The 24198-nt window shown below is 41.4% G+C and overlaps 1 protein-coding gene and 1 pseudogene across 1 annotated transcript in view; one reads left to right on the forward strand and one right to left on the reverse strand.

Annotated features, from left to right (window-relative positions):
• Positions 1-24198, forward strand: part of LOC141433730 (vacuolar protein sorting-associated protein 16 homolog) — a 100404-nt gene that overhangs the window by 7424 nt on the left and 68782 nt on the right. The window lies entirely within an intron of this gene.
• LOC141433638 (uncharacterized) lies at positions 2932-17349 on the reverse strand (annotated as a pseudogene).

Genomic DNA, 24198 nt, shown 5'->3' on the forward strand with positions numbered 1-24198 from the left:
CAATACAAATAAAGCCTTCAACAAATAATCCAATGACCATAAGCACGAGCGTTAACCATCCGCCAGAATTATTTTCCTTTCCAGTCCATCAGTATTAGCAGTTTTCTATCTATATTAATAATTTTCGTCCAGGGTACGGTAGACTCGAACGAAAATGCACATCAAAATTGAAGAGCGTAAAAAATTAGTCGATCCGAGTCGACAACATATATCGCAAAATTCGTTATGGAGAATTTCGTTAAATTCTAATGGCACTGACAAACAAACCGCAGTCGCCATCTTGGGTAGTTAATAAACGTTCCGTTCATACTAGCTAGCTCTTAGATCGGCTCGCCTTCAACACATCGCGTGCGTCACGCCAAAAAAGTATCCATTACAAAGAATGTGACTCATGTGACTGTGTAAAACGAAACGTCTTGCCGGAAAACTTGAATGGATCTTATCAAAACTCAAAACTATCACAACTACCTTCAACTATAACTATCTTCAGTTGTTGACGTTTGTTCCGAGTCGACAACTTGTAGGTAGAAATTCGGATTTAGCGAGTATTTTCAATAAAAAATGGAATAAATTACTGAGTATATATAATGGCGTTGCGAAGTAAACATGTCAAAGTCATCACATCAAAGTGGCGTGAGTGTCATGTCATCACGTGTCACAGTTTGCATTTCGTTCTCCATTGTGACCTTTAAGGCCACACACACGGTACGATTCGTCGATTTTCATCAGATCGATCGTACAGACGGATCGTACCTTATATGGGGCCCTTTAGGTCTAATTTCTTTGATTATGAGACAGACATACGTAGTCGGTCCCAAAGTTCTGTCACTGGCACATTATTTTTAAATTTAAAACATGATTTTAAGAAAATTGATTGAATTCCATTTTTGAATGTTTGTCAATTATTTTAAAACAATAAACAGTCATTCGCTGCAATTTCTCACGATGGAGTGGACGTTGAAAGAAAACCGAATAGCTGTTTTAGCATTGCACCGCTGTGGGCACTCGCCAAGTACCATTTTCAAGTTGCTCAAAAATGTAAATATAACGCTTAGGTGTGGTGTACCGTACGATTGACAGGTACAATGAAGTCTCCAGTGTTGAGGACAAGAAAAGAATTGGCGGCCTCGCTCCGTACAACACCAGCAGTGATCAAAGCGATCAAGGCACGCATAGCAAGAAATCCTGTCCGAAAACAGAAGTTGATGGCTTTGCAGATGGTGTCAGTAGAAAAACCGTCAAAAGGTTTTAAACGAAGATCTTAGTCTGCGAGCATACAAAAAATAGAGTGGGCACTTACTTAATGCCGTCTAAAACAATAAGGTTTAAAAGATCCGGAAGTTGTTAAGCGGTACGCGAAAAATCGACACCGTGATATCCTCTTTACAGACGAAAAGATTTTCGATATTGAAGAGAAGTACAATAAACATAATGATAGAGTGTACGCTAGAGCTCTGAAGAGTATTCTCTGATCTTATTACGGGCCAACTGAGGTTCATTTTTTGCGAAAAAGGGTCAAATAAGTGCGAAAGTGTACCAAGAGACGGTTTTGGATAAGCATGTCAAAGATCTGCCCAACACGCTATTTCAGGTCATAATTTTGTGTTCCAGCAGGATTCTGCGCAGCACAAAGCCAAGACCACTCAAGCCTGGTTTGGCCGTCAAAAAATCGACTTTATAAGACACGAAGATTGGCCTTCCTCCAGTCCGAACCTTAATCCTCTGGACTTTAAAATTTGGCAGGTCTTAGAGGGGAAAGTCTGTGCTAAACCCATAAAATTTGGAGAGCCTGAAGTCATCTTTAAGAAAAGCAGTCGCTGAAATAGACATGAAATGGTGCGTGCTGGATAGACGACTGGCTGCGCCGATTAAGGGCCTGTATAAAAACAAAGGAGTCATTTGAATAATTTTAAGTACTTAAATTTATTTTTTTATTAAATGTACTTTAAATTGGTATATAATTTATTAAAAACTGATTGGTACTTTTGTTTTTATCATTATTTTCATTTGTGACAGAACTTAGGGACTGACTACGTAGTTATTTGGGCAAATAAGATTTAGGAGAAATATCTACTGGTGAAATACCGATACGTAGGTAGCGTTAAAGTGTTTGTGATAATAATTAAGGCTGGGAATATACGTCAGATTTTTCGATAAGTAGTCTTTACTGGCAAAAAAATTTTTCAAAATATTATTATGAGTCTATTTTACCCGAGCGAAGCCGGGTTTTCATCTAGTCTATTAATAAACTAACCGGTAAATTTACTCGTACTCATATGCGGTCGCATACAGGTAATTAACAATACAATCCGTATATTAAATTATTGTTTAAATTTTAATTTAGACAATAACGGCTATATCATGTAAATATAAATTACAAAACGACTATAGAAATAAGTACAAGTACTTATAGTTCTATTCTACTAGCTCAAAAATCATAATGAGGAATAGTCTCTAGTAGCGATGAACTGGTTGACCAAGCTTTGCTGGCCAAGTTTTAACTCTATGTTGGAATCCCGTTGATTCTATTCTTAGTTTGAATCAGTATTAACGCTCTAATATAAAGAAAAACGATAATTTACAGGTATTCTGAAACCAGTCTGTACTATTACTTTATAGAAGCTTTTGTCTTTATTAGAGTAAAATACGACTGTGTGAATGTTGTTTTTAACGCGGTAAAGAGATGTCTTAAACTATTTCCGCGATGCTTACCGCGAAGATTCTACTTAAACAACACAATATATTCTTCATTAAATCTAAATTCCTGTCTGCTATAATGCTATAAACACACAACTAGCTATGGCATGTATACGAAAGATTTTGTTGTATTATTTACATATGCGTTATCGTTCTTAAGATAGCCAAAAAAAGGACTGATTTGATTTAATTTATGAATAATAAAGTTTTTATTATTTTTATTGTTTGTTTGCAATTTTTTAAGTTTTGCTTGTAGAAGTGCATCTATTTAATTTCATATTTTTATTATTTATATTTATATTTTTATTCACAAAACATAAGAGTACTTTTTTTAGTGTCCCATACAAACGATGATATTTAAAATGAATCGCCGCTTTAGAGCTCAACGTTCCGAAATGACTGAATCGTGAGTGATTGCGTACGACTGAAATGCTAGAGCAATATTTTTTACGTTTTGTTTCACTTTTTATCGGAATGAGAAATACAGCGAGTATTCTGTGTCTAGTTACCAAACATTTTGCTGACTTTTGTACTGAGGTATCGGTGTTTATTCTATTTGCTTATCTTGGCGTAAGACTAGTACACAATTTAACGTCAATACCACAGGAACACTTTCATGTCAAAACGTTTTCATATACGTAAACATAAGTGAAACATTTTGCCGTAAAGGCGTCCACTGTGCAGTCTTTACTTTTTGAACTGAGCTATCATTTCCGGAATACAAATCAAAATCGACATAAAATAATCATATGCCTTTATTCTCTTAATATCAAAGAATAATGGTGTTTATAACGCGTTTACATTTCACTATCGCTCGATTTCAGGAAGAATGCGCTTCGTAGAAATATACCGCTAACCAAAAGTGTAGGGTTGATAATCTATAATGTTCATACTTACTTTTTTTTTAAGTACTTAGCTTGCAATTAAGGGAACAAAAGCAGATAATAGGACTAGCTCAGTTCAAACAGAAAGACTAGGTACCTATATGTATTTTTTTGTTCTGTACCTATTTCTCAGTTTTGAACTGCTACATTCACTAATGGCAAGATAGGTGAAGCCTTACTGGCAGGATCTCGAGGCGTTCTAGATGTAGAACATAACCGACATCGCGTCACGACGAGGCGTCGAGGTATACAACTAACAAGGTGGCACCCAGCAGTTACGTCAGGAACATGAGATTACAGCGAAAGGTGTAATCTATACCTCAAACCTATACCCATATACCTCAAACATGTCTGGGATCAAACTTGTACGATCATAATCAATGCGTGATACTGTATGATTTCTCGACATGTAACTAGCACAAACATTTTTTGCATAAACAGTATGTTTTTCGTGCCAATTTGGTCGTACCGGCTTGTCGTTGTAGCTAGGCACCTGTTCGCCTGGTGCGGGGTGGGGATGGGGTCGCGGTCGTTCAGGAGCGGAAGAAGCGCACAGCGCGCACGACGTACTGGCGGCAGATGGGGCACTCGGCCAGCTGCTTGGCGCAGCGCGTGCAGGCCGCGATGTGCCCACACTCCAGCAGCACGCACTCCAGCGGCGCCGCCATGCAGATCTTGCAGCACTCCTCCAGCGGCAGGCTCTCCAGCTCTGCAAACATATTACAAATATACAATTAATTATAATCATCATCATCAGCCGATTAGTTCCCGATTCGCCGGATTCTTGTTTCGTCGGAATTTTTCAGTTACACAAAACTATGGAAATGTCGTGACTTTAATCATATTATATTAGGACTAAGGTGGTATTTTTCAGCAATTAAAGTCACGTCCTATTGTGCAACAACAAAACAAGCAAGAATCCGACGTATAGGGAATTTAAAGCGACTAAAATTAAAAAAATATATATATCCTTTACTTTTGATGGCATAACATAGACAGTTAAACTTTCTTTTTGCTCTGCGCGCTCGACGGTGGCAGTAGCGCCCTAAGCTTGTGCACTGACCGTCCCGGTAGCGCACGTGGTCCCTCAGCAGCGTGCGCGCGCGCGCCAGCAGGTCCGCGCGCTCGACGGTGGCAGTAGCGCCCTAAGCTTGTGCACTGACCGTCCCGGTAGCGCACGTGGTCCCTCAGCAGCGTGCGCGCGCGCGCCAGCAGGTCCTTGCGCTCGACGGTGGCAGTAGCGCCCTAAGCTTGTGCACTGACCGTCCCGGTAGCGCACGTGGTCCCTCAGCAGCGTGCGCGCGCGCGCCAGCAGGTCCGCGCGCTCGACGGTGGCAGTAGCGCCCTAAGCTTGTGCACTGACCGTCCCGGTAGCGCACGTGGTCCCTCAGCAGCGTGCGCGCGCGCGCCAGCAGGTCCGCGCGCTCGACGGTGGCAGTAGCGCCCTAAGCTTGTGCACTGACCGTCCCGGTAGCGCACGTGGTCCCTCAGCAGCGTGCGCGCGCGCGCCAGCAGGTCCGCGCGCTCGACGGTGGCAGTAGCGCCCTAAGCTTGTGCACTGACCGTCCCGGTAGCGCACGTGGTCCCTCAGCAGCGTGCGCGCGCGCGCCAGCAGGTCCGCGCGCTCGACGGTGCCAGTAGCGCCCTAAGCTTGTGCACTGACCGTCCCGGTAGCGCACGTGGTCCCTCAGCAGCGTGCGCGCGCGCCAGCAGGTCCGCGCGCTCGACGGTGGCAGTAGCGCCCTAAGCTTGTGCACTGACCGTCCCGGTAGCGCACGTGGTCCCTCAGCAGCGTGCGCGCGCCAGCAGGTCCTTGCGCTCGACGGTGGCAGTAGCGCCCTAAGCTTGTGCACTGACCGTCCCGGTAGCGCACGTGGTCCCTCAGCAGCGTGCGCGCGCGCGCCAGCAGGTCCGCGCGCTCGACGGTGGCAGTAGCGCCCTAAGCTTGTGCACTGACCGTCCCGGTAGCGCACGTGGTCCCTCAGCAGCGTGCGCGCGCGCCAGCAGGTCCGCGCGCTCGACGGTGCCAGTAGCGCCCTAAGCTTGTGCACTGACCGTCCCGGTAGCGCACGTGGTCCCTCAGCAGCGTGCGCGCGCGCGCCAGCAGGTCCGCGCGCTCGACGGTGGCAGTAGCGCCCTAAGCTTGTGCACTGACCGTCCCGGTAGCGCACGTGGTCCCTCAGCAGCGTGCGCGCGCGCCAGCAGGTCCGCGCGCTCGACGGTGCCAGTAGCGCCCTAAGCTTGTGCACTGACCGTCCCGGTAGCGCACGTGGTCCCTCAGCAGCGTGCGCGCGCGCGCCAGCAGGTCCGCGCGCTCGACGCAGCCGCGGTACTCGACGCGGTTGCGCGCCAGGAGCTCCTTGAGCTGCCGCACGCTCAGCGCTTCCAGCTCGCTCTCCTCCTTCAGCTGCTCCAGCGCCACCAGCTGGGATGCACCTGCTGATACATTACCTCGCTTTATCGAGCGAAAATTGTAAACGAGAGGTATAGATTTGTAGTGCTTTTTTTTGCATAAAATACCATTTGCTTTGCTCATAACCAAGTCTCGAAGATCAGAGGCCGTATTGCCTAGCGTGTCTGACGCTCGCTATCGCAATCAAATGACAGATTTCACATACAAAAACTGTCATTTGATTGCGATCGCGACCTCTGAAGCCGTATTGTCTAACGCGCTGCGCTGACTTTCGCGATTGCATTCACAATCGTCTTCACCCCTTCTTTCTGTCACACAATATTATTATACGATAATGATTACGAGCGACACGATAACGGTTTACGATTGTTATTCCAGTGAGAGAAAGAACGAGTGAAGACGATTGTGATTATAAGTGAGATAAATAATAGGATTTAAATTGAAAACTGACATCCATTATTTATGTTACGAACATTCCCATCCCAGCCTATTTTAAGCTTGGTCCGTAGTTCCCACGCAGATTGGGAACATCACGCATACCATAGAATTACTTCACAGGTGTGTTCAGGTTTACTCACAATGTTTTCCTTCACCGTAAAGCTCGTGATAAATTTCAAATGTAATTTCGCATATGAATTCCGAAAAACTCAGAGGTGCCGGCCGGGGTTTGAACCCACGAACTTCTGCTTGAGAGGCGATAGGTCAAACCACTAGGCCACCGCATTCTTAATGCTCGTAACAAAAACAGCCAAAACTTGGTTGCAGTGGGGATGCCAGGTGTAGTTAATTAGTGTAGCTTTAAAGTAGTCTTACTGTTACTGGTGTCTAAGTCATCGTTGGCGGTGGCGGGGGCGGGTGCGGGCGCGGGGGCGGGTGCGGGCGCGGCGCGCGGCAGCACGGGCTCGTCCTGCAGGCTGGCGCTGTCGGGCTCGGCGCTGGCGGCGCGCGAGGACGCCGAGCGCAGCTCCAGCGAAGACGACGCGCGCAGCGGCGACGCCGGCAGCGAGCCCTCGCTCGCCGCTAGGAGCACCTCCGAGTCTATACCGAAACAAGTTGCTTAAGGCGTATACAAAACATGCGCGAAGGCAATATGCTAACGGGCACAAGTGTGAATATTTTGTTGTAGATTCTTAAACTTCCAAATCTGTGCTTCTATCCAGTTCCATTAGTTTTATTTAAATTTAAGCCAGCTACAGACCTACCCGTTCTGTTCAGAACCGATAAGACAAATCTGAATTCATTATCACACACACGTCAATCGGTCATAACGTCTGACCAGCATTGCTGTAGATTGCTTGCTGCCCGGATATTCTAGTAAGCCCCGGACGGTATGTGACGATTTTATTTCTCCGATTTCAAATCTTATTTGCTCTATTATAGGTAGAATAGAACGGAATCGGTAGGTCTGTGTCGGGCTGCAATATTGATGGCACCATGAGGGTTGTCTGCGTACCGTTGGGCAGCGGGTCGGCGGGGCGGCGCACGAACTCCAGCCGGCGTCGTCCAAGTCCTCGACCTCGAAGCAGTCGGCCGTGTCGACGTGGGCGCCCCCCGCCGCCTCCGCCGCGCCCCCCGCGCCCCCCGTCGGCAGCGGCACCGTGATGCGCTCCTCGCCGCCTGAACACACAAGCACCTTCATAAAACAGGGGTTGCCAGTTCCCATCCTTCTGGATTTAGGGCGGCCAAATACACTCGGGATTTCGAACGCAGTAAATCCATACAAATCTATGGACCTACCACATACAAACAGTAGTTTTCCGTCCGAAGTTTTTTCCGATTCGAAATTCCGTATGGTGGCTGGTGGCCTGTGCGTTCGAAATTATCCCAAATTGAATTACCTAAACCGTACGTGTGTTATATATTTATGGAATTACGAATTAGAATTTCGAATCAAAATTCCGAAACGGAACTCAGAGTGTATGTGGCGGCCCTTACCCAGGTATTTCCTAATTTCCTCATCCGGAAACCCAGACTGCACTGTCCCACATTGTGTATGCAGACCTGTTATGTAATTTTTAAAGCTTCTTAGTAATTTTGGAAATTTTATATCCAATACATATTTTTTTGATTTACTTAGGGGCTGTTTCACCATCCATTGATTAAACTGACGTTAAACGTGATGCCGTCTCCGTCTATTCGAACAAAACAAATAGAGACGGTATCACATTTAACCGTCAGTTAACACTAATCAATGGATGGTGAAACAGTCTCTTACATTCCAAAATAATAGGTAATGAATATTTCAATGGATAGAACTTGGCACCTACATATTGTACTTAACAGATGCCTCTACAAGTATGAGTGATAATTATTGTATCCAGCGTTACAAGAACAAAAAATATAGACCTGGCGTGGCGGAGAAGCGCTCACGGTGAGGCGCGTGCGCGTGCGCAGCGTTCACACAGCCTCCTGCAAGTTGCACACAATTTTCATATTTACATGAGAGTACCATAAATAGATAAAGTCATAAGTCATATCTGTGATAATATGTTTTCTCATTGATAAAATTAACTTTTGGCCTTTGTCCATAATTACAAATAGACATTCTTGATATGAGTCAACAATATATTAGTTGCTGAATTTATCTTCAACAACAGTGAAATCATTTGTTATCTCTGTATTATATTATAACTATTATAAGTGGTTTTTAGAGACAGTTTTTTGAAACTGGGAACAAAGGCTTTGGTCTAACTCTAACATGCTCTTAAGACAATCAAACTCATACATCATAAATTTTTGGTAAGTTTGTTACTATGTTATGTCATTCAGACAGACTAAAAACAAATAGTGTTGAAAATACAAACTGAAATATAGATAGATGCACAGAAAAACCAGAAAAATACTAAACCAAGCAGCGGTTGAAAATACAAACTGAAATATAGATGAACAAAAAAACCAGAAAAATAAGACCATCACTGTTTACGCCAATCAAAATACTGCACAACCAAACGCAGTATTCATTTGACGAGACCGCGCCATCTAGGGGCGAAAAAGTGAACTAAACGCGTCGCAGCGCCGCGTGACCCAAGGTCAGGAAGCCATTTTTAAAAACATCAGTTTTCGCTCGGAACTCCTACGAGACACGTACTATAATTCGGAAGTGATCGTAGAAACGCTATATATATGTGTTAATTTGTCACCCCGGGGTTTATTTTGTGTTTTGTGTGATTTATAAATTATAAACTAAACATTTGGACAGCAAGAAGAAGTTTTAAAGTGCTTTTTGAGTGCTTTGCGGCTGCTGCAAGCTTGCAGCACCGTGTTTTGTTTTCGTCGGTTGCTGATGGCGTCCTTCTGAAACAGCGTCGGATGGAAGAAAATCTTCGAGATTATTGCACCACATTCACTGTAAGTCCCCTGGATCTTTAATGGTACGTCTCGTCCATAAAACGGCAAAGAGTTACACGCCCCCGCCTTCTATCTCAATTTTCTTGATTTTTATCTTAAAAATTCGAATTAATTTCTATGAGACCAAGATAGGCAGTATTTTTACGAGCCTCTGGCTCATTCATTAATGGTCCTTCGTCACCCAGGATATTGTCCAGTTTCCTGTCCCTGTGTTCTACCTAGTAAACACACCTACTTTGTATTAATATGTAGATACCTATACGCGCATTTGTATACGCGCTTTCCGCTTAGTAAAAGTAGGTATTTAGGTACTTATTTTATTCGAACTCCGTGTCTGGTCATAAGTATAATATAATTCCAGCACGTAGGTAGAACCCTATATAAATCAAATACTTATTCACCATAATACTTTCACATATTCAATTTACGCTTTTAAGCCTCGTTACTCATCAAAACCGTCAGTAGATATTTCGCGAAGTACGTGTTCGATGCGCGACTTGCGCGAGTAATAATAATAGGTACACTTACCTATCTGCTTGCCGCGCTTTTACAGTAATACTACAAGTTATTGTTATTATTACGTGGTGTGGATATTTCATGGACCTCGTATTACGAAGTTATTTATATAGCTAATATTATCAATAGTGTTTAAATATCAGTGTAAATCTTGTCTAGTGGCAATAAATGCGTACGTACGTACGGATTCGAAAAGTGAGCTCGCGATATTTGGTTGTTGTTTATATAACTAGGTAGATATCTGCAACAAGGTACATTTACGGCGCTCGCTTGATTGATAGGATTGTCTTGAGCATTAAGTACTTCAAAATATTAATTAACATAAAAAATATAAGTTTTTATTGTTAAGTAATAATATAAGGTACACAAAGTAAAATAAATACTCAACCTGTCGAATTATCATTGCGTTAAAATTATTGTTTTATTAACTCGAACTAATGCGGTGAATAGGTAGGTAAGTCTGTATAGTTTAGTGTCACTTTATACGGTTAGTAGCGTGAGTAGGTTTTAGGTAAGTAGGTAATAGACGTCACTTTTCGTTATTTATTTTTTATTGTGCTTGTAGGCTGAAGTGATTACCTATTGGTGTGCCAAGAATAAAAATGGGTAAAGATAAAGATGAAAGTGAGGTTGGCCCTAATATTAGGCTTTTAGAAGCACGAATGAAGGCTTACTTCGGTAGATTACAATTTATATATGATGCTTCGAAAAATTTGGACTCATTCGAATCGCAACAAAAATTTATGTCCCGCGCATCGTCCGTAGATACATTGCGTTCGGAGTACAATCTAATTATAGAACAACTAAATATTGCGCGTATGAAAGCCGACGCTGACTATGAACCTTCATTCCAAGCTTGGGACTCTTTTGAAGATATGTATTCACATATTCGACATGTAATAAACACATTTACTGATATCAAGCCAAATGTCAATATTGACCAACCTACTGCTTCAAAACCTCATTTGAAGCTCCCGCCTATCATGCTACAAACTTTTGACGGAGAACAGAGGAAATTCGCTTCCTTTATCGATTGTTTCAACAGTACCGTACATCATAATAGTTCGCTTTCAAACTCTGAAAAAGTTTTCTATCTATGCGGCCAGCTTTCGGGTAAAGCTTTGTCGTCAATTGCAGGAATAATTCCATGCGGAGAGAATTATCAGTTAATTTATTCAACGCTCGTGGAAAAATATGAGGATGTCCGGTTGTTAGGATCGTCATATCTGAATGATCTGTTTAATTACAAAGAACTGAGCGTGCCTTCTGCAAAGGGATTAAATGATTTTATCGATTGTTTCGTAACAACCACTGCGGCTTTCGATAAATTAAAAATATCTGATAAAAAAGAATTTATATTCTTATTCTTGGCTCTAAGGAAAATCGACCCAGATACTGCTCGCATGTTCGAAAATTCAGTGCGTTCGGAAAAATTACCGACTTACGATAGCTTCGTTAAATTTATTAAAGAACAAGCTAAAATACTCGAACGCAGGGGAGACCCTGACGTTGGATGTTCCAACTCGACTGCGCGCCCTCAGAAATCGATGAACCCTAAGTCTGTAACCGCGAAACGAACCCAGGCCTTTGTTTCGTCTACAGAGGCCTTAACTTCGTGCAACTTGTGCGATTCTATGCACGAGCATTTCTATCAGTGCACAGCGTTTAAAAATCTAAAACCGCGCGAGCGCTACAGTTTTATTAAAAAAAACGGCACTTGCGTCAAATGTCTTAGTCGACATCATAAAAGTGTTAATTGTCGCTCTAGCCAAGTTTGTGAAAATTGCAATTCAAGTACTCATCATTCTTTGTTGCATTTTTTTGATAGTCCGACTACTGCGATGCCCGCAACGCAAATGACAGTACCTGACGGTTCCAGTAGTTCCAGCGCTCAGGACGAAGGGGCTCCTTGTGACGGTAGCGTCCACGTCTGTAGCTGTGGTGCGGTGGGCACGCAACCGCTCGCGCCGCCCCCCGCACACCCCCTCGGTGCCTCCATCGATGTTTCCGCTCCATTGCTAACGGCCGCACACGGCGCTGCACAAGTGTCACATAATTATTTACAGGCAAACGTCGTCGCGCCTTCGCCCTCTACCGTGCTGCTCGCTACGGCGCGTGTGCTAGTAGTCGATGCCTGTGGTAAGTCGCACTTTTTGCGCTGTTTAGTCGACAATGGTTCTCAAAATCATTTTATCACAGCATCATGTTGTAAAAAGCTTTCGCTGACTTATTCGTCAGAAGAGTCACCTATAGTTGTAAATGGTTTTGGCGGCGCGTCTAATCAAACAAAGGGAAGGCTGCGTTTGACAATTCGGTCTCGCTATGATAGCACTGTTGCTTACAATATTCAACCACTAGTTGTGGACCATGTCACTGCATGTTTGCCGTCAGCACCGATAGACGTGTCTAAATTATCTTATCTAGATGGTGTGCCTCTTGCGGACGATACTTATCACATTCCAGGAGAAATCGATATGTTGCTAGGAGCAGAGTTGTTTGGTACCATGTTAATGTCCGGTCGCGTGCGAGGTCCACCAGGAGCACCTGATGCTGTGCAAACGACGCTCGGCTTTTTGTTAATGGGGTCGGCGCCTCTGGACATCCGGGCTCGTCCATCTAAGCCTGTGGTGTTATGCGCGTTCACTGGTGCTCCGCTTGACAAATTAGTAGAGCGATTCTTTAAATTAGAGGAAGTGTCAACTAGTACTTCCAATTTTCTTAGTCCCGATGAACAGGAATGCGAAGATAATTACACAAAAACGACAAAACGTGATTTATCAGGCCGTTATTCGGTGGCATTACCTTTTAAGGATAGCCCAGAAGCATTAGGCAAATCTCTTTTTAATGCACAAAAGCGATTTATATCGCTGGAAAGAAAATTTACTGCATCTCCGACTTTTCAGTCTGCCTACAATGACATTGTAACCGATTATGTAGAAAAGGGTTACTTGACTCTAGTTCCCGGTGATGTAAAGGATGAGGGATATATCATACCTCACCATGGTGTCGTTAGAAATGATAAAGTTTCTACTAAGTTGCGTCTCGTTTTAGATGCCAGTGCACCCACGGACACGGACGTCTCCCTTAACTCTATCTTAAATCCTGGCCCTAATTTGCAATCCGATTTATTTCTGGTTCTGCTGAATTTTAGGTTATTTCCCATTGCGTTTTGCGCGGACGTAAAGCAGATGTATCTTCAAATCTGTGTCCATCCAGAGTTCAAGAAATATCAACGAATGTTGTATAGGTTTAGGATGGGTGATTCGTTACGGTTGTTCGAGTTCGGCAGAGTATGTTTCGGTTTATCAGCGAGTCCATATTTGGCTTTACGTACCGTAAAACAACTAGCTAATGACGAAAGGGATAATTATCCACATGCTGCTGAGGTAATTCAACGTGGTGATTTTTATATGGATGATGTTGCCTCAAGCGCTCTGTCGTTTAATACAGCTGTTGACACTATGAATCAGCTAATTGATATGTTCAAGTCCGGTGGTTTCGAGTTGACAAAATGGTCAAGTAATTCACCGGAATTGCTTGATGTCTTACCTGAAGGGTATCTGCACCCCAGTGCAGTAAAGTTTGACGATGAGTTTTGTCAAAAGGTTTTAGGAGTTAAGTGGGATCCACGTGCTGACATGTTTTCATTTGATATTAATACAGGCACAGAACGTTGCACCAAACGGAATATTTTGTCTGTTGTAGCTCGACTGTGGGATGTTCTCGGGTTTGCTGCTCCTGTGATTTTGTATGCCAAACTTTTAATTAAAAAACTTTGGCTTGCCAAAATAGACTGGGATGAAAAACCACCTCAAATGATCATTGATGCTTGGACTGTTTTTCTACGCGAATTACCACTTCTGAGTCAACTAACGATTCCTCGCCACGTGGGTGTTGTGCAATCCAGCGTTGTTTCTCTTTTGGCATTCGCGGACGCCAGTGAAAAGGCATACGGATGTGTATTGTATTTACATACGGTTTCGGAACGGGAGGTGGTCGTGCGTTTTTTATGCGCTAAATCTAAGGTCGCCCCTGTAAAATCAGTAACATTAGCCCGCTTAGAGCTTTGTGCAGCTCATTTACTGTCCAAACTAGTGCGAACCGTTCTCAATCACTTTACAACTCGTATTCAAATATCTAGGGTTTATGCCTTTTCAGATTCAACAGTCACCCTTCACTGGATTCATTCTAGTCCCCATCGTTGGAAGATCTTTGTTGCAAACCGTGTTGCCAAAATACATGAAAATTTGGCGCCAGAAAACTTTTATCACATTCCAGGGAAGGATAACCCCAGCGACTGCTTGTCACGAGGACTTACACCTTCGCAGATTCTTAATCACCCATTGTGGCTGCAAGGCCCGTCATGGGCCCAATTAGATAGTACGCGTTGGCCTATTAAGCCATTTATGGCCACAAAAGCTGAATCAGACATACCTGAAAGAAAAACTGTGTCTTTAGCAACATTTAGCAAAGAAGAACCACTTTTTTATAAACTGTCTCAAAGATTTTCGTCCTGGACTAAGTTTCTTCGGGTGACAGTTTACGTTCTGCGTTTTGCGAAGCGTCTAAATACTATAGGAAAAATTACAGTAGACGACATGGATCAGGCGGAACTGGCTGTCATCAGAGACTTACAAACGGTTCATTTTTCGGATTTTCTTGAAGCTTGTCGTTCAGGACAGAATTGCTCTTCGAAGGCTATTAGGAAGCTTCGACCATTTGTAGTTGACGGTGTGCTTCGCGTTGGAGGTAGACTAGAGAATAGTAATCTTACCTTTGATCACAAGCATCCTTATCTTCTTCCATGTACGGATCATATAGTAAATCTCATTATAGATCATTCTCACCGCCAAAATTGTCATGCAGGCGAATGTCTTCTTTTTTCGATTTTAAGACACCGATACTGGATATTGTCTGCTAGGAAAATAGTGCGTTCGCGTGTGGCACAATGCTTGCCTTGTTTCAAGTTTCACCCTAAGGTCGCACCCCCACCAGTTATGGCTGACTTACCTGAATGTAGGCTACGGATTTCAAAACCTTTTTCTCACACAGGTCTTGATTTTTGTGGTCCTTTAAATGTGACTATGGTTCGCAAACGAGGTGCGAAAACTCAAAAAATGTATATCTGTGTCTTCATTTGTATGACTACTCGTGCTACTCATGTCGAACTTTGTTCTGATTTAAGTACAGACGTATTTCTTAATGCACTTAAACGATTTATTTCTCGTAGAGGTCCTGTAGACACATTATACTCTGATAACGCTACTAATTTTGTAGGAGCACATTCGCATTTGCAAAATCTTTCGAACGACAACAATTTCTCTGAAGTCTTTGCATCTGAATTGCTTAACCATCAAATAAAATGGAAATTTATTCCCCCAAATGCACCACATTGGGGAGGTAGCTGGGAAGCGGCTGTAAAATCATATAAAACACACTTGTTTCGCGTAATCGGTAGTCAAATACTATCATACGAAGAACTTTTTACCTTATTATGCCAAATAGAAGCAGTGCTGAATTCGCGACCACTTGGTTTGCTAAGTGCGGATCCTTCGGAACCAACGCCTCTTACGCCGGCTCACTTTCTGAATACGGTTCCTCTAAGATCATTGCCCGCGGCAGAAATTCGTGAAGAACGTACACACTTGCTTTCGCGTTATCAACTTCTAGAGCAACTAGTCCAATCTTATTGGCGCCGATGGTCTTTGGAATATCTACACACTCTGCAGGCGCGTGAAAAATGGAATACAGATTCGCGACCTGTCACTGTCGGTACCATAGTCCTCATTATGAGTGATAATGCACCTCCTTTACACTGGCCAATGGGAGTTATTATAGAAACCTATCCTGGAAAGGATGGCGCAATACGTGCAGCCTTAGTTAAAACTAAAAATGGTGCTCTTAAGCGTCCAGTAGTTAAGTTATGCCCAATACCTTTAAATTAATTCAAGTTATAAAAGTTAGAATCTCTCATTTAGTTTAGGTTTTCTTGCATAGCTTTATGCACATCAGAAGAAATATGATTTTCGTTTGTTATTTTCTCTCTTTTTTATGTTAGCTATTTTGAAAGGGAACCTTTCAAGGCTGGGGGTTATGTTTACGCCAATCAAAATACTGCACAACCAAACGCAGTATTCATTTGACGAGACCGCGCCATCTAGGGGCGAAAAAGTGAACTAAACGCGTCGCAGCGCCGCGTGACCCAAGGTCAGGAAGCCATTTTTAAAAACATCAGTTTTCGCTCGGAACTCCTACGAGACACGTACTATAATTCGGAAGTGATCGTAGAAACGCTATATATATGTGTTAATTTGTCACCCCGGGGTTTATTTTGTGTTTTGTGCGATTTATAAATTATAAACTAAACATTTGGACAGCAAGAAGAAGTTTTAAAGTGCTTTTTGAGTGCTTTGCGGCTGCTGCAAGCTTGCAGCACCGTGTTTTGTTTTCGTCGGTTGCTGATGGCGTCCTTCTGAAACAGCGTCGGATGGAAGAAAATCTTCGAGATTATTGCACCACATTCACTGTAAGTCCCCTGGATCTTTAATGGTACGTCTCGTCCATAAAACGGCAAAGAGTTACACGCCCCCGCCTTCTATCTCAATTTTCTTGATTTTTATCTTAAAAATTCGAATTAATTTCTATGAGACCAAGATAGGCAGTATTTTTACGAGCCTCTGGTTCATTCAACCTCATTTTTTTGAAGTCGGTGAAAGAGCTTTTTGCAGCGTACGTGCAGTATATACATTTGCATTTTGAAATTTTAGCTTTCTACAACCACTAAAACGCAAAATCCTGTTTTTTTCCGTTACCATAAGAATTTCGGGAAATGCTCTATTAATGCTCCCTTACACTCTCCAAGGAACATACTTGCCAAGTTTCAGCTATCTACGACCACTAAAAAAAAAAAAACCCGTTTTTCCCTGTTCTCGTGTGAATTTTGGACAGTCCTCTCTCAGTGCTCTTATACATTGCCGAATTTTAGCTTTCTACCAGTAAAACTCTAAAGTCTAAGCTTCCGGCGTACGGAATACCTGGAAAGTTGTGCTCTTGGGTTGCAAGTTTTCTTTCGGGTCGGAGCATCAAAGTTGTAGTCGACGGCTCATGTTCTGACTTGAAACCTGTAAACTCTGGTGTCCCGCAAGGTTGCGTTTTATCCCCCACGTTGTTTCTTCTGCATATCAATGACATGTTGCATGATACCAATATTCATTGCTATGCAGATGACAGTACTGGGGACACGCATTATTCCGGTCGTGCTAATATATCCAGGGAACACGTCATTGAAAGCCGGAATATACTTGTGTCTCAAATTGAGATCATGCTGAAGCATGTCGCGGATTGGGGTAGACTAAACTTAGTTCAGTTTAATCCCCAGAAGACACAAGTATGCGCGTTCTCCACTAAAAGGGATCCCTTTGTTGTCTCACCTTGTTTTGAAGGTACTCCCCTTGATGCCAAATCGTCTATTGGGATCCTGGGTGTCGACATTTCGAGTAATGTTCAGTTTCGTGGTCATTTGGAAGGCAAAGCTAAGTTAGCCTCAAAAAAATTGGGGGTGCTTAATAGAGCGGGGCAGTACTTCTCGCCAGCCCATCGCTTGCAACTCTATAAGGCGCAGGTTAGGCCACACATGGAGTACTGTTCTCATCTCTGGGCTGGGGCACCCAAGTACCAAATTCTTCCATTTGACCGCATCCAACGTAGAGCTGCTCGATTTGTCGATAGTCAGGCGCTCTCTGGCCTACTCGATCCTTTGGCTTTGCGGAGAGATGTGGCGTCTCTCTGCATATTATATCGCATCTACCATGGGGAGTGTTCTGACGAACTTTTCGAATTGCTGCCTGCGGCTAAATTCCACTACCGCACTTCGAGGAACCGTCTGTCTTTCCATCCTCACCATCTTGATGATTGGCAGTCTAGTACCGTGCGTTTTAAGCGAAACTTCTTTCCTCGCACGACGAAGATCTGGAATCAGCTTACAGCGGCAACATTCCCGGAGCGTTACAACTTAGGGATCTTTAAAAAACGAGCCTATCAATTCCTTAAAGGGTCGGCAACGCACCTGTGATTCCCCTCGTGTTGCGGGTGTCCATGGGCGACGGTGATCGCTCTCCATCAGGTGACCCGTCTGCTCGTTTGCCCCCTCGTTTTATAAAAAAAAAAAAAACGAAAAGTCCCATTTTTTCCCTTTCCCGTGAGAATTTCGGCAAATTATCTCTTAATGGTTCCACAATAATACTAATGCTGTTTAATGTAAAATTGCAATAATACTAACGATAAACCCTGTTTTTTCCCGTTAACGTCAAAATTTTGGGAAATCCTTTTGTAGTGCTCCCCTACACTCCTCCCCAAGGAACCTAAATGCCAAATTTGAGTTTTCTACGATCAGTAAAACGAAAAATACCGTATTTACCCGTTCCCGTTGGAATTTTGGAAAGTCCTTTCTTAACGCTCTTCTACAATCCCCAAGCAACCTACATGCCGAATTTCAGCTTTCTGGGACCATTAAAATGAAAGATCCTGTTTTTTCCCTTTCCCGTGGGAATTTCGGGAAATTATTTCTTAATGGTTCTCTTCACTTCTCAAGCAACTTACATGCCAAGTTGCTGCCTTCTGCGATTAGTAAACGAAAAATCCCATTTTCCCGTTCCCGTCAGAACTTTGGAAATCCTATTGTAGTGTTCCCCTACACTCCTCAAGGAACCTATATGCAAATATTAGTTTTCTAGGACCAGTAAAATGAAAAATCGATCCCGCTAAACTGAATATAAATCCCGTTTTTCCTTATCCCGTGGGAATTTCCAAAATTCCTTAAAACTGTTTTTTACTATTATAATCACCTACTTCTATGCTAAATTTGAAGAGTCTAGTAATTATAGTTCATAGAATTCAGTTAAACTGAATATATAAATCCCGTTTTTCCTTATCCCTTGGGAATTTCCAAAAATCCTGAAATCTATGTTTTAATTAATGTAATACCTACTTGTGAATCAAATTTGAAGTTTAGTTAGTACAGTTACTGAGATAGGGTCACTCGGAATCGAATATATAAATCCCGTTTTTCCCGTTACCGTTAGAATTTCTAAAAATCCTTCCTTAGTGGATGCCTACATTGTATAAGGTATCTATGTGCAAAATTTCAAGTCTCTAGGTTCAGTGGTTTGGGCTGTGCGTTGAAATATCAACGACTGATTTTCGATTGACTTTGTCACCACATTACCCCTTTCAGGGGTTGAATTCTCAAAAAACCTGAAACACGTGTTCACTTATTTGTTGTTAAGAATACTCCTGTGAAGTTTCGAATAAAATAGTCTAACTAATCTTGTTTCCCCATACTAACTTTGGACCCCCATTTCACCCCCTTAGAGGGTGAATTTAAAAAAATCCTTTCTTAGTGCACCCCTAGACCATAAAAGGAACCTACGTGCTAAATTTGAAATCCCTAGAACCAGCGGTTTGGGCTGTGCGTTGATACATCAGTCAATCACTTTTGCCTTTTATATATATAGATACTGAGCGGCAAAAAATCTGGCCGTCAAATGTATGCAAAAAAAGGTTATTTTGTATGGAGAGTGGGCCAAATTTTGTGCCGCTCGAGTATATATGAAGTAATAACTTGGCAGAAAGAGATAGATGGTTATCATGGTTATTGCGATCGCCAGCGCTCAGGCGTTAGATATTACGGCCACAGATACTCTGTTGCTGCGGGCGCCCGCAATCGTAATCACAGTCTCTTTCTACCCTTATCCTAAAGAACATGTTTATAAAATTAGTCGCCTATGTTTATGAGAGTAATGTAGCTTTCAATTAGCGAGATATAAATTAAAAAAATGGTTCAATAAGACGCATTTTAGTAGTAATTAAATTATATTAAATAACCAATTTTAGTCTATAGTTTAGATTTTTAATTACACCCACACTTGTTGGTCTACGTTTACTCTTACATACTGTACTTAAGTTTTACCGATGCTAATCATTATAAAATTAATGAAACCTCAAACAAGTCCCCAGCAACACAAACTTAACAGAATAAATTTCCAAAAGAACTCTTATTTTCATGATATTGAGTAAGCTACCTTAATAACAAAATAAGGAGCTCTGCTGTTTCTTGGCGTCCGAGGCCTCAAATATAATTAATATGTCGGAGCCGACCCTTTTATCACAGATGTGATAACCACAGCGTAGACACTGCTTACTTTAAATACGATACGCTGAACATAAAACTCTATTGATTTACAATACAATAACTCTTTATTGCACACCAATACAGTAAACAGTACAGAGAACACAAGTATATACATAGAGATTTTCTAAGGTAAGCAATAGGCGACCTTATCGCTTCAGAGCGATCTCTTCCAGGCAACCTTTTTATTTATTAGGTATCGTTTTATCTTTTTCTTTCGTGGTGATTATTTATGTCCTATTGTAAATGCGAATGATTGTAAGTGTGTGTGTATGTGTGTTTTTGATTTTTATTATTTGCTATATTTTATTAAGCACTTAGGTACTCTCCTCATAGTGATAAATACATATGTGCTTGTGAAATGTTTCTATAAGGCTGTACCTACGTTGTTTCGCAGACAACATTTAAATAGAAATTCGTTTAAAAGATTTTTTTCTCATATTATTGTTTCATAGAATAATCAATACATGGAAAACTTACTTTAAGAAATTTGCATATTTTTTTATTCGTATATTATTTAGTTCACATGAAACATATTACCAAGAAAAACATTTCATCTGGTTGTACAAACTCAAACTTAAACTCACAACATTTATTGACAACAAAAATACACTACATCACAAAAAAAACACAGTAAAAACATAAATAGAAGAATAGAGAAAAATTAGAGACATTGTGCTGTAGTGTGATGCCAAAAGGACTCAGCTCAGCATGTGCCGTAGCCCTGTAACCAGGGCTGCAACGCTGGTTGTAGTTTCTAAACCTTTCAATTCATACCTGCATACCCTTCTAAAACGGTAGCGATTCGCTTTCATGTGTGGTCACAGTTCTAACCTAATCTCACCTTATTTTCTGGTAGCGATTAGCTTTCTGGTGAGGTGACAGTTCTAACATAACCTACTTTTCTGGTAGCGATTCGCTTTCTGGTGGGGTCACAGTTCTAACCTAACCTACTTTTCTGGTAGCGATCCGCTTTCTGGTGGGGTCACAGTTCTAATCTAACCTAACCTACTTTTCTGGTAGCGATTCGCTTTCTGGTGGGGTCACAGTTCTAACTTAGCCTAACCTTCTTTTCTGGTAGCGATTTGCTTTTTGGTGGGGTCACAGTTCTACCCTAACTTAACCTACTTTTCTGGTAGCGATCAGCTTTCTTGTGGGGTAACCTAACCACCCTTCTTTTCTGGTAGGAATTAGTTTTCTAGTGGGTCACAGTTCTAACCTAACCTAGCCTACTTTTCTAGTAGCAATGCCCATTCTGGTGGGGTCACAATTCTAACCTCATCTTCTTCGCTGGTAACGATTCGCTTTCTGGTCGAGTTCTAATCCAACCAAATCTAACCTACTTTTCTGGTAGGTTCGTAACTATTATTAAAGGACACTTGGACCTTTGGACTTGAAGAAACAACACAAGCTGAGATATGAGGTGCATAGGAGAAATTCGTGTCTGTATCGTTGTCCAGCGGTGGTGTAGCGGTATAGCACACGGTACGGAATGCCGAGGACCTGGGTTCGATTCCCAGCGCTGGTCTTATTTTTCTGGTTTTTCTGTGCATCTATATTTCAGTTTGTATTTTCGATACAGGTTTTACGGGATGACCGTAAAAGTAACAAAAAAATTGTAATTGAAATAAAAAATTTGGAATTGAAATAAAAAATACAAAAAGATTCCAAAAAAACAATCTTAATTTGATTGCTTAATAACGATATCTCTTGTCCGGGTGAGCGGTTAGTTCCGATGGAGTGCCGAAAAAGTTTCTCGATGAGGGCTACGGCATAGATGTCGCTAGTGTCGCTGCTTAAGTGGCTAAATAAGAAACAACACAAGCTGAGACATGAGGTGCATAGGAGAAATTCGTGTCTGTATCATTGTCCAGAGGAGGTGTAGCGGTATAGCACACGGCACGGAATGCCGAGAACCTGGGTTCGATTCCCAGCGCTGGTCTTATTTTTCTGGTTTTTCTGTGCATCTATATTTCAGTTTGTATTTTCGATACAGGTTTTACGGGATGACCGTAAAAGTAACAAAAAATTTGGAATTGAAATAAAAAATACAAAAAGATTCCAAAAACCAATCTTAACAAGGACTAAATATTATATGAAACATTTTCTGCGAAACGAAATTCTGTGAAATTTCTGTCTGTGATAAAAGGAAACACCGTTTCTATTAGAATATTTACCTAACGAATAAATTTATTTTTTTACTCATTATAGTAAACTTCAAAAATATGTGAAATAGTAATAAAAAATTGAAATAGAAAACATTTATTCGTGACAAAGTAGCGTAGCATAACAAAAAGATATTAAAAATTTAAGAAAGTTGTATGTGAGTAGGTATTAAGTTTTTCAATTAATAAAAAGTAAACCGCTCAAACAAATAATATGTACATATAAACGACGGTATTATGACCGTTTAAGAATATCTGGTGCGGGGGCACAGTGAAAGAAGTCCCTTTGGTCTAATCTGCCTTTCATCCCAGCATCCGCCCCGCCCCTCTAAGTTCAAGCTATTATCTTACACGGCCTACACGCAATTTATGGTAATTACCTTTTATCACCATATCTTTATTCAATTTAACCTAAAAGATATGATTTACCAGCCTAAAATTTGTTTCATAAAAATTTGGTGAATTATGGCTCTAATTTTGTTCGTCGCGGACGATTAACAGGAAAAAGTGTTCAAATAACATGACCAGAGTATTGGAGGCATTTGGAAGGGGAGGGAAGTGTGGTAAATTTTTATGGGGGTTTTTAATGGCTTAACAAGTGGGGGCCTTTCGCGTTATGACGTTTCATTATAATGGTAATGTGACATGGTTATCAAATTTTCAGACGTGTGCGGGAAACGGTACTTTGCGCACGGTTCTGCTTGAGTCGATTTGGTGCTTTCGGAATAAGAAATTAGTGCCTTGTTAATGATAATGTAACTTTGATATCATTTAATACAATAAAATTTAAAGATAAATTGAAAAAATATTACACACTGTTTAAAGTTTATTCGAAGCAGTAGTGTAAAGCAAAATATTTGATGTTTGTAGCGTGACAAGCGACGTCAGTTGGGTTCTACGTTGATAGCAGTATTTAATTTGTATGAAAAGGGAAATCTATGTTTTAATTATTTGCTCGTAAATAAGAAAGGGCGGTAAATAAGAATTACGAACGAAATTCAGTCAGTATTCAGTATTGCAAGCCCAAAGTCGAAGATGTTGTTGTTGTTGATGTTTTTCATCAGTTTCATCACATTTGTGAGTAAAATAGTACTACATTTGTAAGACAAAAAATATTACTTTTACCGAAATTGCCGATACCGCTGCTGGCGCAGCTAGCGCTCGCGCCTATTAGGTGCACCAAGTTCACTTGCATGTTACGACACTGTTTACGAACAAGTGTGATAAAAAAAACATTAACACTAACCTGTCAGAAAAGCAAAAAGTTGTGTCGAAACCAAGTCTTGAGTCAAACAAAAAGAGAGTTATTTTTGAGCGTACATTTAGAATCAAAATGATAATAATATATTATATATATATTTAGATGACATTTGCCGATTGTTTGGTCATTTTAAAATAGGAATGCTCTGTAACTAACCATTACTTGACCGTTACGTGACCGTTGATAATTTAACATTTATTTCCATATGTATTTAAAATCCAGCTTCTCGGATTTCAATCTAGAAGTAAGGGCTGGCAACGTAATTGACGCACATTTGATTACCCTTAATTAGCGCCTCATTATGCGCCTGCACACAATCTAATTACGCAGCCCTGTGAACTCCTCTTGGGGCCTATTTTTAACATTGAAACAGTACAGGTTGGCTTCTATACAAGTCAAAAGTAAATAATGGGTATTTAAGTTTTATTGGTAACTTAAAAGTAGTATTACTTACATATGTATTATAATTATAGGTAATTTTTATCTAAAATACATTCGGTTAATACGCAATCAATGGATGAAAATACTCATATTTTCTCGCAGTTAAAGTGAAAAGTATTGATTTCACCTCAAAAGTAAAATCCATTTGTAAACACCACGAGCCTTTCTTAGTCACCCTCACTAAAGCTTGAGTGACTAACCACCTTCAGAGTAAAATTTAGGGACTTGTAAAATATACCTACTATTATTTAAATGCGGCAATTAAATGAATAATAATAATAATAAAT

This window comes from Choristoneura fumiferana, chromosome 12 (assembly GCF_025370935.1).
Source record: "Choristoneura fumiferana chromosome 12, NRCan_CFum_1, whole genome shotgun sequence".
Classification (NCBI taxonomy): domain Eukaryota; kingdom Metazoa; phylum Arthropoda; class Insecta; order Lepidoptera; family Tortricidae; genus Choristoneura; species Choristoneura fumiferana.